This window comes from Lathyrus oleraceus, chromosome 2 (genome assembly GCF_024323335.1).
Source record: "Lathyrus oleraceus cultivar Zhongwan6 chromosome 2, CAAS_Psat_ZW6_1.0, whole genome shotgun sequence".
Lineage (NCBI taxonomy): Eukaryota > Viridiplantae > Streptophyta > Magnoliopsida > Fabales > Fabaceae > Lathyrus > Lathyrus oleraceus.
The window spans coordinates 160,405,707-160,421,667 of NC_066580.1; positions in this window are offsets into that span (position 1 = coordinate 160,405,707).

Genomic DNA, 15,961 nt, shown 5'->3' on the forward strand with positions numbered 1-15,961 from the left:
TTGGTGGCCTACTGGTCCATGTATCGGTTAAAGTTGTTTCCCTCTATGGTAGAAATCTTATACCTCTTATGGATTCCAATATACTTTCACCTTTCGATTTCAAACAATACTTCTTCAGTCACTTATCACCAAATATTTGATTCTGTAACTTTGGTTACTTTATTCCGTTCATATCCAGATACATTCATATTCTACCTTCATTCTCTCCATGTGATATACTAGTTATCATTGAGCCAAATACACTACTTCTTTGTTCTCTTTCTTGCGTCACCTTGTGAACCAAGAGATGTTTGGGACCGTGCCCAAACACTTATTTCTTCATCTTTTTGGTTTTACCTTATAGTGGCGGCCAGCAGGTCCACATATTGGTAATAGCCACCTTACTCTTGGGTTCATGTTTTCACCCTTGTTGGAGCCCAAAACATTATTCTTTGGTTCAAACCATATTTCTATCACACTTCTTTTCACCTCCCGCCTCTAGTTCCTTGAACTACGAAGCTCTGAATTCCTCATTGCACTATAAGGATACGTAGGCATGAGAGCCCCAATCCTCACCGAGCACTTTACCTATTTCTTTCCTTTTTCCCCATTCTTTTGCGAGTAATATTTAGATATCACACCTATTTAAGCGAGAACAATCAAAATGGTTCCCATGGAGTACCATGGATGTTTGGGGTGCTAACACCTTCCCCTTGCATAATCGACTTTCTTACCCAACATATCTCTTTCCCCGGGGTTTTATCGATGTTTTCCCTTCCCTTTGGGGATAAATAAAGTTCGATGGAGACTCTATTGTATGTTCGAGTGTGCGATATGTTTCGGGTATATTTTCGCTAGCTTCAGTAGCGTCCCCAGCAACTTGCCTAAATCCTTATGCAGAGTTTTATCTCTTGTATTCCTCGGCGGAGTTCATATTCTAATATGAAGGTCCCTTGTTCCCGGAAGTGTTCGATTCTGAGCAGTTTGTTCTAGTCCCCTACAAGGTTGTCTCCCATTCGATATGGTGTTGATCTAAAATTCCCCACAGTGTTGACAATTTTAACCCTTGCCATGATTGGTTTATCTTCCCTCAGCAATATTCTCTTCTCCCCGCGGAGTTTTCCGTAGCAAATTGGAAGCATGTTCTCCATGCCTTTCCCCAGGCATAGTTGATTTATACACAGCTAGATGATTTATTTTCATCCTTAGCATTTTCTCTAATTGGTGTTTCCATCCTGTTGAGATTAGCTGAGTATCGTAGTGATAATTCAAATCTTTGTTATTTGTATCCTTTATGTTGTCTTTTGTCAGCATAATCATAATCACATACATCCATATAATACATCATCAGATATTTTGTTGTTCATTTTATCGCATTGATTTTTCTTCTGATCTGCTGCCTTGGTGATTTTATCTCTCCGTGCAGATTTAGTGTGTTTGTCCTCCTTCAAATGTAGAGTGTCAGCCCCTTAAGCAGAAAGAGTTTAACCTTTCTCATTCCCCACTGAGTTATTTCCTCGTGGATGATTAGTATTTCAGTTTCCTCCCTAACTAATTATCTGGATGGAACCATTCCCCTTGAGTTATATCCTCTTTGGGTTGAGTCTTTGATTGGTCGTTTCTTTCTAGTTATTACCTAGATAGATATTTTGGTCCCCTCAGAGTTTATTACCCAGTGACTGGTAATATCCTTCTCGATTGTTGAGTACATTACTTTTTTCCAATACCCGGTAAAATGTAATCTACTTCCTTTGTTTTCCCCAACGGATTCGTTCCCACGTTTCCCTACGTGGTTTATCCTTGATATGTTCATCCTAACCGATGATGGATATTCTTCCTTCTTTGGTTTTCTATCTAGTAAAAAGGTAGGTGTAATCCCTATTTCATTCCCCAAAGAGTCTATCCTTTATATGTTCACTTTAACAAGTGACAAATTTTCTCCCCCTCTTCAGTATCCTACCCAGTAACCGGTAGTTATAATTCCTACTTTCCCCTACTGAGTTTGTCCTTGATATGTTCATCCTACAGGTGACATATATTCTCTCTTAGGTATTCTATCCAGTAACTGATAGGTATATTTCCTATTTCTCCCAGGTAGTCTATCCTTGATATGTTCATCCTAACCGATGACAAATATTCTTCCTTTAAGTTTATCCTTTATATGTTCACTTTAACCAGTGGAGGATACTCTCTCTTTGGTCTTCTGCCTAATAACCGGTAGTTGTAAATCCTATTTGAGTTCTCTCCCCAGTAGGTTATTCTTACCCAGTAACAGGTAACGAGTACACCTCTTTCTCCTCAGTGAGTCATCCTTGATATGTTTACCATAATCAGTAACAGATGTCCCTCTATTAGTGTATATTATCTTTCTACCAGTAACCGGTAATAGATAATATATCTCTGGTACTTCTGTATTCAAGTTCATTCTTCCTCAATTGGGTTTGAGTGCGTATTTCATCAGTGGAATCTCCTTTTCCTGTTTGATTAGAGTATTTCATCTTTGTTCTGATCTACCCGTTTCCCCTGCATACTTTCCTTACCGAGTCCTTCCGTTGATTTATTTTCATGGAAATCCCCTTGTGTCTCCAGCAGTTTTCAAGTCGTAGCCTGGCCTACACCTAACTTTTTATTCCCTAGAGTCTTTGTCTCCTCAGTGAGCTTTCCTTATGGAATACATTATGCTCATGTGGATCTTCAGTCTCTTCCGGATTCTTTTCTTTTGTGGCCATATATTCCCCACAAAGATTATTTAAACATTCATATGCATCATGAGGTCTCTTAGGGTCCAAAATTTGTTTCTAGATGTTGTTATTTGAGTCCATTCTAATAAGTTGATCTGAAGATTTTAACCTTCACATCCTCAATTAAAAGGTCCTTAAATAGGGGCAGCTGTAAGACTCCAATTTTGACCCTAAGATCCCTCATGTTATCTCATCATATGCATTGGCTTTGGGATCACACCCTATCATCCTCCTTACCCCTCATCCATTGGGTTTTCATTGGGAGATATCACCAAGAACATTTGACTGTATCATATTTTGTTTGTTTACTAACCAAAATACAAAAATATGTCTATGTATAGCTTTGTTTCTTTTGTAAGTAATATGTAAATCCACCAATGCCTCATCAAACTCATATTTAGGGTTTGAGACCCTCAATGCAAGGAGATTAATCAAGAGATGATTTACATTGTTTCTATACATCATATATATATATATATATATATATATATATATATATATATATATATATATATATATATATATATATATATATATATATATATATATATATATATATATATATATATATATATATATATATATATATATATATATATATCCCCATGATCTTCATTTATCATTTTGATCAAGAATTCAAATGGACATTATTTACAAACTTCCACCTCAAAATTCATCATGATCCAAGCTTCAAATGGAAAAGTGTTCAACATTAAAGTTGTTCTGCTTGATCCCACCTTTCAAAAAAGTCCAAGATTACCTCATTTGGATCAGAATTGAGGGACTTGCGTATGAGTTCTTCACAAGGTTCCATTTGGTAAGATTTATGGTCAATTTTCATTTTCTTTATAATGGCTATGTGACATCATTTCAGGTTCGATAACATAGAATTATGGATCATTTGGCTTCATTAGATGAGCCTATCACACGCCCATGCATCCATGCAAGTGAGATTTCTATTTTTGGCATTTTGAATGAAGTGTGTGGAAAGTAAGTGCATAGCCTATAAATACAACCTCTCTTGCTCAGAATTAAAAACACCTTGCCCAAGCTTTAAACCCGCAATCCTAACCCTCACCATTAGAGTATAAACTTGAAGGTTTTCAATTGAAAATCGATTTTCAATTTCACTTTAGTTTTGAAATTGAAACTCCAAGAATACAAGCCCTTCCTTGATCCATTTCACTTCCTGCAAGCATCTGAAGTCAAGTCAAGGCCAATTGGAAGCAAGATCAAGCAACATTCAAGCTCCTTCGAAGGTGATTTTTCAGAAACTTTATCTCTTTGATTCTCTCTCAATTCTTTACCATTCACTTTGATCTTTGGTTGGATGAAGTCCTACCAATGTATGCAACAAGATTGAGTTGCTTTGAGGTCAAATCGATGCAACTCAATTCATTATACTCAAAATTCAAATCCCTATATCTTTTGATATATTTGGAATTGGAGAAAATTGAGGCCAGATTCGAGATCCTGGGCATTTTCTCTTTGAAATAATGTCCTTTTTTTTCATTTTTCATTGAGATGAAGTTGGACCAGTCCGGTGAGGTTCACCGGAGAAGATGATCGGAGCCCTAGCTCCGGTGGTGTGTTGGCATGCCTCATGGCCATCAGATCATGTTCAAATGTTTTAATCTCAGCCACTCCTTTGAATTACCACGTGTGTGATACTTTTGACTGAGGTGCATCATGGATATCGCGTGTGTGACCGTCAGATCTGCCACCTCAATTAATGAGGGAGATCTAATGGCCCTCATTTTTTCCAATTTCTTTTTATTTTCAGTATTTTCATTTAATTTCTTTATTTTGTTTAATTCATAAAAATTTCATTTTTAATCCAAAAAACATAGGACTTTCACCAAAAATATTTAAATATTTTTCTCTTTCATATTCTGAATTAAAATTATTTTTTGGATTAATTTTGACATTTTTCATGTATTTATTGTTTTTGTAGATATTTTTAATTGTTTAAAAATACTTCTGACTTTTCAAAAATGGTGAAATTTTTTGTCTAAGGTCCTTTGACCTTGCTTGATCTAGGATAAATCCTTTGGTCATTTATTTGGTGTTTTGAAGGGATTTTAGGTTTTGACCAAATTAAAATGTATTTTAATTCACTTTTAATTGGATTTTTAATTGTTTAATTGTATAAAAATTATGATGAGCCATTTTTATGGTCTTGTGATGTTTGACTTTCTGTTTGGGCCTTGGTCAAGGTTGATTTGACTTTTGTTGGATCAAAACCATTGGATTTATGGGATTGATGAAATCGACATCTCATCTCCTAAAATGAATGGATGGTTTTGATTTGATGAAACTCCTCCCATGACCAATTTGTGTTTCTATCTTCCCCTCCCTCTTCATCTTCATCCCTATTCTTCCCCATTCCCTCATTTGACCAATGAAATCTCTAATGTCTAAAGGCTAATTGATTCATCAATGACCTTTGTGCCAGATGAATCAATACAAGTATGACTGAGATAGGTCCATCCCTCTTGATCTTTTCTTTTAGTGTGTGGTATGTTTTAGGAGTTTGGTTTTTCATACCAAATCTCTAACATGCATTAAGACCTAAATTTTTATTGTCGGCCTCAGATAGTTGTGACTTCTACATAAGTCGAATTATGATTTCTTAACATAGAGCTAAATTTGACCCTCAAGGCATAGCATTCTAGTAAGTGGAATTGTACGTCTCCCATTTTTCATGGCATTGTTTGGAGACTTGACCTTTTTGCCTTTCATGGGAGCTAGTGGCATACTTGTTGAATTATCCAAGTTGGATCCATTCTCATGGAAGATGTCTTAGTTTAAGGATTCATACTTGTGAATGAATGGTTAAGTATTCTCCAAAGAATGACTTAATCAATTAAAATCACCACTAACAATTGACTAACTTTTAACTAACATTTGACTAACTCTTGTTAATGTTGCTTTACTTTCAAGTCATTTCTTTTATGCAATTTAAGTTTAAGTCATTTATCATTCATTTCCATTTACATTTCATATAATTTGTTTATGCTTATGTCATTTTTCACTTTGCTCATTTGAGCCATATCTTGTAATTGTATATATTGGTTGTGTGTTTTAGTTTTGTCTGTGGTCTTAGGACCTTAAAATACCTAATAACAACAAAAAACCCTAAAAACTTCTGGTGGACTGTTGATCTTGATCTGAACTTTTGGACTTAGGATTAGGCAACATTCCCTATGCAAAAGGACTTGGCCAATGCCAACATTCTAAGACTGAGTTATTATGAACTAAGCCTTCATCTAATGTAAACCTTGGGATTTATTTGAATACATCTGCTACTATTTCTTTATGCATAATTGTTATTTTGATCTTGTGTCTGATGCTTTACTTTGAGTGGATCAAGGAATAATTCATCTGATACATGATAAGACAATAAAGACTGCTATCTATGGGATTTGCTTGCTTGGATGTGGCTATCTTTATTTGATGCGTTAATCTTCATGATATCTGGATAGTATTCATTGCTTGATTAAAGTCCGACGGAAATGGATTTCTATATGACGTTCTTGTTTGTTAGATTACATCCCATTGGTCAGATCTTTTCAACCCTTAACTTTTAAATTTGTGCTTAGGATAGTCTCTTCATCTCCTTCCACTTTATTAAATTTCAAAATCTCTTCTCCTTTTCAAAAACCTTCTTTGCTTGTGATTTTAAACTTAGACTTTGTTTAATGATTAGAAACTTTGGCCTTATGCCAATGAATTTTCAAACTCTTTCTTAAATCAAATTTGTAAATAAACTTAACCATAGTTGACTTAAATTTCAAAATACACCTTGATTCATATACCAAATACTTGTTATTGTAAAATTCAGTAATCACACAAGAGTTATTGCCCATAGTGCGATCATTGATCATTTATTCTTAATCGTGTTCATACTGGTTGCCTGGAAGTATTAAACAAACACTTGTAATTCTCTATAGTTGTTGTGGTTCCTCAAGTGACTTGTGAAGTCTGTATAATTGAGAGGGCTAAGAGATTGCTGAAATCTTAGACGATTGTTGTAATCTTTCAAGATTATTGGATTAAGTCCTTTTTGAAGGCGAAATCACCTTGATCGGGTGGACTGGAGTAGCTTTGATATTCAAGTGAACCAGGATAAATTTCTTGTGTTGTCTGTATTTACTTTCGTATGTGTGATGTTGCAAAAGTTTTTATTTACTATGAAAACAATTCAAACCCCCCTTATTTTTCTCCACCTTTAAACGTGCCCTGATACATGTCGAGATTGCATCGGCTTGTCCACATGAATGGTCGACCAAGAATGATAGGTGTCTCTTCATCTTCAAGTATGTCTATAATCACAAAAACAACCGGAAAACTCAATTCCCTTATTGTCACCAGCACATCTTCTACTATCCCATATGCCTTCTTTATCGAGTGATCTGCAAACTTCATATTTGTCCTTGTATCACTGACATTTTCAATACCCAGCCTGTGGTAGATTGATAATGGCATCAGACTCACACTAGTTCAAGAATCTATTAGTACCTTTTTGAAAGTTCTCTCTTTTATAGTGCATGAGACTGTGACCGATCCAGGATCCTTCTGTTTGTTTGGAATTCTCTTACCTAGTAATATTGCACTACATTTATCCTTCAAGGCTATCGATCCCTCTCATATTTGTCTCTTTTCGGCGATTGCCTCTTCCATGAATTTTGTGTACATGGGCATTCATTCGAGTGCTTCAAAAAAAGGCATATGACTCTCTATCTTCTTGATCATTGTCATTAATTTCTCAAAGTCTATCTCTCTAGGTTCCTTCTTTGTTGCTCTTAGAGGATATGGTAACTTAATCACAAGTTTAGTCTCCTTTTTATTTTTCTCTTCAGTTGGCTTTCCGGGTGGTATTACTTTTTCATCTTTAGCAGCCTTCTTACTTCTCGTCTTGACAACATTAACATTCTCATGATTTCTTGGATTTTATACTGTTTCACTTGGTAAGGAACCTAGTATTTGAGAACTTGCTATTTGTTGTGCTAACTGACCCATCTAAACTTCAATATTTTTTATGGAAGCGGTCATGTTCCTGTGATTATTTCTTGTTTCCTCTTGGAACTGGGAATTTTTAGCATCCATCTTTTCAATGGCAAGTTCCCATTCGGCCATTTTGGGTGCTTGTTACTGATATTGTTGATGTTGTTGTGGGTACAGTTGTTGTTGTTGGTACTGTTGTGGTTAGTTCTGATATTGAATGGGACCCTGCTTTGAAACATTCCCTTGTTGGTATTTCTAGGAAAAACTTGGATGATTCTTCCACCTTAGATTATAAGTGTTTGAGTAAGGGTTGTTCTACTTCAGAAATTTTATCTCTTCAATTTGTTGCGCAGTTGCAACACAGTATACAGTCATATGAGGTCCTACACAAATTTCACAATTTATATTCTGGGTTGGCTGAATTTGAGCTACATGTTGGGTACCAATATTCATAGCCTTTAGTTTCTTCTCCACTTTTATAGAAACTATGTCTATGATTCTTATTTTATTGGTTTCAAGCTTCAGATCAATCGTTCCTTCAAATTTGCTTGAACACCTATCATATAACTCCAAGTGCTCATTTGCAGTTATTGCTTCAATGATCTTTTTAATACTTGTGGCTGTTGAAAAGTTTGATGAGCCATCGACTGCTGTATCAATCAATTATTTAGTTTTCAGTCGGAGGCCATTGACAAACATCTACATTTGCTCTGTCTGATCCGAGTTGTGTGTAAGACAAGTAACAAGTATCCTATTGAATCGTTTGTATGAATCACTAAGTGATTCACCTTCTTTTTGTTTGAAGTTCATGATGTCGTATCTTTTCCTGAGGAAAACTGAAGCTGGAAAATACTCATTCAAAAAAGAGATTTCGATTTGTTTCCAAGTGGTAATACTCCCAACAGGTAATGAGTAGAGCCATTCTTCTACATCTTCGGATAGGGTGAACGGGAACATTCATATCTTCTTTGCCTCTTCTATGTGTCCCTCTATTTTGAGAGTGGTGTTCATAGTTAGAAACCTTTGTAAATGCTTGTTGGCATCTTCGTTGATCTTTCCTGAACTAAATTTCTATTTTGAGAGTGGTGTTCAGAGTTAGAAACCTTTGAACTAAATTTCATATCTTCTTTGCCTCTTCTATGTGTCCCTCTATTTTGAGAGTGGTGTTCATAGCAACAAAATTTCAATTGAACTAAATTTAAACTCTATATTTTGGAAGTCCTCGGTAACGACGCCAACTTGATCGGAAAAATAGCTGGTGTACTATTTTGCATGTATAGTAATAATGGGGAAAGTTCCCTGAATGTCGATCTCAAGGACTACTCGCAATTGTAAAGTTAGAATTGTTGTTCAATTAAATAAAAACTTGTGTTTGGAGTTTTATATTCAAATTTATAAAAGTAATTGCAAATAAAATAAACAATGTTGTAAAAGGGGTTAAAAGGTAAAGGAACATGCCAGGGAAGGTGTGTAATTTATCCTTCTAACAACTATGAATCACTATTGCATCAACAAATATCAATTAATTACTACCAGTTCTCAAGGTTATTTTCTCCCAAGGCCTTGGTGAGAAAACCTTTAATCATTCAGCCTTAATCTCTATGTCCATAGAAAATTACAGGTGAAATTAAGCCTTAATATATCGAGATTAATATGGTTCCTACAGGGTATCCCTAGTCCTAGGCGATATCTACTGTAGAATAATATTATGAAAGCATTATCAATGACGGTCCAGCCTAATTGATAATCATACAACAATCTCAATTGTTCCGAAAGAGAAAACATTAAACACATCAAAAGATTAAGGTAATTCTAAAAAACAATATTGTCATTGCAAATGTAAACTCAAAGTCATTACAAATTCAAATCAGGGACACCCCCTAGCATTGAGGGGTTTAGCTACTCCTAATATTCAAGCAAATAAAAATATAAAACGGAGACATTACAAGTATTCAGATAAACTTTGATCTTCAATTGCTTCCGCTCATAAAAGATTGTGTTTCTCCCAAAACCTTGATTTCTCTAATTTTGAGTCGTATCAATTCTTGTTCTATGCAAAGGTCCCTTTCTTGTCTGAAAATTTGCCCTCTTATAGAAAATTATTTTCTTTCTTCAAACAGATCCACAAAAGTCCATCACATCCGCCTCGCAATTGACCAAAAGCCTCCTCACTTAAGAATGACAACAGAAAAGTCAAAATTAGACTTTTTTCACGCATGCCTGCTATGGCCCGTAGCCTGTGCTACGGGTGGCCATAACAAGCTACTATTTGAGAAGTCTGGTGCCAGGTCCCCTACTATGGCCCATAGGAGGTGCTATAGATGGCCGTAGCAGGCCACTATTTCAGTGGATGTTTGCTTCTTATGCCAGGCCCCCTCCTACTGCTCGTAGAAGGTGCTACGGGTGGCCGTAGCAGACCTACTAGACTATGCAAATCTCTTCTTGATTATGTTCGCTTCTCCTTGGTTTCTACCTTCAATCCTGCTTGAGTACCTACTTGAACCTGAAACACAGAAAATGCACACACTCAAAGCGTAAAATGTGACAAAAAATAGAAATTACACTAATAATGATAAAACAGTAAAATCAGCTATTGGTTAAAGAAATAGACTCAACATAACATTAATACAGACAAAGTAATACAAGTTACCTGGATTTTCACCGAATAAGTGACGAAATACATAACATAAAATGGTGACTGATCAACGCCATAGACTTTCCATCTGCTATGACGGCATGATCATCATGACACCTTCTCTCAAACGTCTTCTCAAAATCATGCGAGAATCTTTATTGTAATCATCACGCTCCTTGCTCCTATGAGATTGTGGGCTAGCTCAACTGCCACTGTTCCATCGCTTGCTCTCTGACTGGTACGTGTCCCATTGTTTTTTCAACCATTAATATTTGAAGTAAACCGCTTCCACTTCACTCACCTATAAATAGCGAATGCCAACTTTTTTCAACTTTTTCCATTCTGAAAACTTCTCGTAACAAAGAAAAATTTCCTCCTAAACTCTTCATCTTTTACAAAACAAAACCCGGTTTTTTTTCTTCGATTTTGTTGCATCAATGGCGTATTCTACAAAAGTTGTTAAATATTAAACAAAGGCCATAAAAGAGTCCAAGAAATCATGTGGTCTTGCTCTAGTTCACAAAATATTAGGTCCAAGCGTTATGGGTAACCAACAGAACATACCCGAGCCTCCACTTGCTGAAGAAAAGAGAAGAATCTAGCAATCACATATATTGATTCCTATTTTTGTTTTTGGTAAAATGTATGCTATGTTAGGACCCCTATCAGATGCAACTGCTAATCCTAATAGTCTTAGGGATTTTTTTCCAACATACCATCATTACAAACCCATAGCTAATGGGAAGAAACCTAGGGCTAGTGTTGAAATTGAAACTGTTGAAAACCCACATACTGACAACCAAAGCACACCTTCAATAATAAAACCCATCAACCTAGACTAAAAAGCCTTCGACATTGATCTGCTCCAACTCTTGGAGAATGACACTTCTACTTGCTTTGGGATCAAAGATCTCTTGAAACAAGTTGACATCTTGAACTTTTCCCCATAAGTTGCAGCTATCATCATGGATCAAGGGTTGTTGATTGATCAAGTTGTTGTGGAACTTAATCGTATAAGGGAAGCTTTGGAAAAAAATCCAAAACAAACCAAGAGACCCAAGCAGCCAAATGGGACGCCGCCACTGAATCTACTGCAAAATTTACAAAATTAGAGAAGGGCTCTGAGCAGAACCAAGAAGAGATCGAAACCTGTGACAAAAATATCGAAGCTTGGGAACAACAAATAAAGGAATTGCAAGCCAATATTACCAAGGCCAGGGAGCTCAAGGATGAACTCCAAAAGCTTGATCAAGATGAACTGGCCAAGGAAATCCAAGTTAACATGCATCACGTCGAAAGGGCTCAAAAACTGGGAAGGTAAATTACTAGCCTCAATTCAAACAAATCTGTTTATGAACGACGCTTGAGACTTCAGAAGTCGAAGTACCACAAGATGAAGGCTTTCATTCCCTTTTAGTTTAGTTGTAATTCTTTAACTTTTGACTTTGAAGGATTTTGTTTTTTTTATGTAATGACTTTAAGCCCTTTGTGGCATTTGTGTAATGATTGAGCCATCTTAGCACTATCTACTTCAACTTTCCATTTTGGCTTGGATTGTTGTGTATGAATTATTCTGTCATTATTTTTACTTACTGAAGCACCAACCTATATTTTTTCAAATATTTCCCGTTTACTCTTAGGACTCTTCGTTCTTCATTTAATTTTTCGATCTCGTATGCGCCATTAAAAAAGACTTGGATAATTTGAAAAAGGGCCTTCCCACTTAGGGGACCATTTACCCAATGCTCTATCCTTTTGATCCATGGGTAGGATTACTTTCCAAACTGAGTCCTCATGCGAAAATGTTTTAAGTTTAACCTTTTTATTGTATGATTTTTCTACTCTCTTTTTTTTGCCTCTTTAATAACTCTAAGGCTTTTAAACTTTCTTCGTTTAAGTCAACTAACTCATCCAACATCATGTTCCAATAGGATTCAGATGGAATCTCATTTTGCCTTTGGACTCTAGTTGATTGAAGATAGATTTTGACGGGTAATACTGCATCGTGGCCATATGTCAGTCGAAAAGGTAATATTTGTAGCCTCTTTAGGGGAGGTTCGGCATGCCCATAAAATCTGTTCCAATGTCTTATGCCAATTCTTTGGATTTTTCTCCACATGTTTCTTAATCAATCATATAACTACCTTATTTGCTACTTCGACTTGACCATTTTCCTGAGCATAATAAGGTGTAGATGTCAATAGATTGAACCCCACTTCTTTAGCAGACTCCTGAACCTTTCGACCATTGAAAATTGATCCTTGATCAGTTGTAATAGTTTCTGGGATTCCAAACCTATAAATGATGTGCCTTTGGATGAATTCGATCACTACTTCTTGATCAACATTCGCCAAAGGTACAACCTCAATCCACTTAGTGAAATAATTTATACCCACTAGAATGTATTTTTGACTCTTAGATGATGCTGGTCAAGTTTATCCAACTAGATCTAACGCCCAACCTCTAAAGGTCCAAGGTTTCACAATGGAGTGTAGTTCGTTTGAAGGGGCATGTTATATGCCTGCACGTGTCTGGAACTCTTGGCACCCTTTAGCGAATTCATTACAATCATTAAGCATGGTAGGGGCAACGTATTCGTTGTCGAAACAACAACCATTTCATCTTGTGGCCTACCTGATGTGCCCCAAATTCCCCACTATGGACACTAGAGAGAGCTAACTATGCCTCATATTCGCTATGGCATTTGAGTAAGACTCTTTTGGGCGTATTTTAAAATAATTTGTTCCCCATAAGAATATATCTTAAAGCGCGATAATTAACTTTTCGTTCAGCATATGTTGTTGCATTTTCTAAATATTCTACTATTGGATTTCTCCAATCTCTGTCTGCCAAACTGTCTATGGTTAGTATCTCAAAATTCTCTTCGTCAACATACCCTAACTTTGTTCTTTCCAAATTTGTTGGGGACAATCTAGTTGATACAACTCTTCCTCTGACTTCGATTGCATCTTATAATTTTTCTTTTGAAATCTTATATCCATAAGCAATTTGGGCAAAGTCATTGGCCTCTTGGTTCTCAAGTCAAGGTATGTGTTGATGCTTACCATTTTGAACCTTCATAATAGTCTATTGGCTACTACAAGGTGAATTATAAGTTGTTCTTTAACACACTTATACTCCTTTGTAATTTGTTTTATAACTAATTCTGAGTCACCCATTATTTCGACTCGAGTTGCCCCAAATTCCAATAAGATCTCAAGTCCAACTATCAAAGCCTCATATTCAGCCTCATTGTTTGAACAAAGGCCTTTGACCTTGTACTTGAATGTTGTTGGAATTTTGTTAGGAGAAATAATCAATACTCCCACACCCGTTCCATCTTTAGGACTAGAACCATGAAAGTATAATTTCTAGGGTTCAAGCTCTAGATAGTTTAGGGAGTTTTCGACTATAGAGTGGTAAACTATAAAGTCTTCTACCACTTGTCCTTTAACAGCCTTTAAAGGCATATAGGTTAAAGAATACTCAGTTAAGGCCAGTGTGCATTTACCGATTCGACTATGTAAAAATTGGTTTGATAACATATGTTTAATAATGTCGAAGTGAGACGAAACATAACATCAATTATCTTTATATAATGCTTCAATTTTGTACATGAGAAATATAGACATAGACATAACTTTTTGACTATACTATATCTAGTTTCTGCATCATTTAAGACTCTACTAAGGTAGTAAATGTCTCTTTCGACACCATTGTCATCCTCTTGAGCCAACATGCTCCCTAAAGTCATATCAGATGCAAATATGTACAATCTCATACTTCTATTCCTACAAGGAGGCACCAGAATTGGAGGATGAACAAGGTAGCCTTTGATCTTGTCGAAAGCCTCTTGTTGCACTTTCCCTCATTCACAACCTTCCTTCTTGAGTTAAAGTATAGGTGAGAAGGCTTCAGTCTTGCCACTTAAATTTGAGATGAACCTCCTTAGGAAGTTGAACTTTCCTAGCAGCGACTGCAGCTCCTTCTTCGTTGATGGTGCTTTCGCTTCCATGATGGCCTTGGTCTTGTTTTGGTTAATTTTGATTCCTTTCTAATGGACTACAAAGCCTATAAAATCCCTAGCTTGCATACAAAAGGCACATTTAAGAGGATTCATCTTTAAACCATGTTTCCTCATTCTTTCGAATGATTATTGAAGATGGTTTTAATGACTTCTTCCTGAAACAAACTTAAACACAATGTCATCAATATAAATTTGCATGAAAGTTTCAATAAAGTCATGAAATATGGAGTTCATTGCTCTTTGATAAGTTTCCCTAGCATTTTTTAGGTCAAAAGGCATCACCACCCATTCGTAGATGCCTAAGGCTCTGGGACATCGAAATGTCGTTTTTGGCACATCTTCGTCAACAATGAAAATTTGGTTATACCCGGGATATCCGTCGAGCATACTAAGACATTTGTGTGTTGCACCAGAATCAACAAGCATTTTTTCTACGGGCATTGGATATTCATCCTTTGGGGTTATAGCATTCAAATCTCTGAAGTCAATGCAAACCCTCAAAGTGGCATTTTTCTTAATGATTGGTACAATGTTAGCAATCCATTCGACATACTTGGTCATACGAATGAATTTGCATTTGAGAAGCCTTTCCACCTCTTCCTTGATTTTTGACAGAACTTCAGGTGCAAAACTCCTTGAGTCTGCCCTATTGGCTTCTTCCTAGGCTTTGTAGGAAACTTTAGTTCGACCAGTTCCCTGCTTAAACATGACATCTCATCATAATCCCAAGAAAAGCAATCCTTGTACTCCTCCGACAACTGGATTACTTCAACCTTGAGTTTTGGGCTAATGTTGGCACTTATGTATGTTGGTTTTTTGGTTGCGCCCTCTCCCAGGTCGATCTCTTCTAAAAGATCTTGTGCTAGCATCTTTATGTTGTTTGCCAACAGATCCCTTTTGAAACCCAAAGTCTCGTCAACTTAAATGGCGTCGAGCCTTTGGCCTTACACTTCATCTTGAACCTTATTAGGTGGTTCTAGCTTGAAGTCCTTACCAGGATCTTCTAAGTGCGCTTCATTCCTTTTGGCTTCGATAACCATGTATTTGACTTCAACCTCTAAGGTCGCTTTTAATTTGTTTTCAGCTATATAAGACAAAATACTTTCCGATGTCTTTGACTCAGACATCGTCATCAAATTCACTTCCCCAACCAGTTGGTTGGATTCCTTATGTTCCTCCAAATCCAAATCGTCCTCACCTACTACCTCCTTATCCCATTGGAAACCATGGCTTAGGTGCTGTAACACCTCAAAATTTGCCCTCCTCTCTTGGGACTAGCTTAGCATATTGAATCTCATTTTTAGGACATTAGGCATTACATCTTTGCATGTCATGTGGAAACAATAAGCAAGCCATCCTCCTAGGTCTTTCTCAGAAGATAGAGAGGTTGAGAGATTCAAGCCTAAGGGTCTCATAAATTGATCACTAATCATCTGAGGTTGTGCTTCAATTAGGGTTTCTTGGTTCCTCAAGGAGGTGGAGTATTATCTTGGTTGAAATGGTACATCATCATCATCATGGTTCGTTGTTTATGATCAGGCTCCTGGGGATTAGGGTTTTGACCTCTGGTCA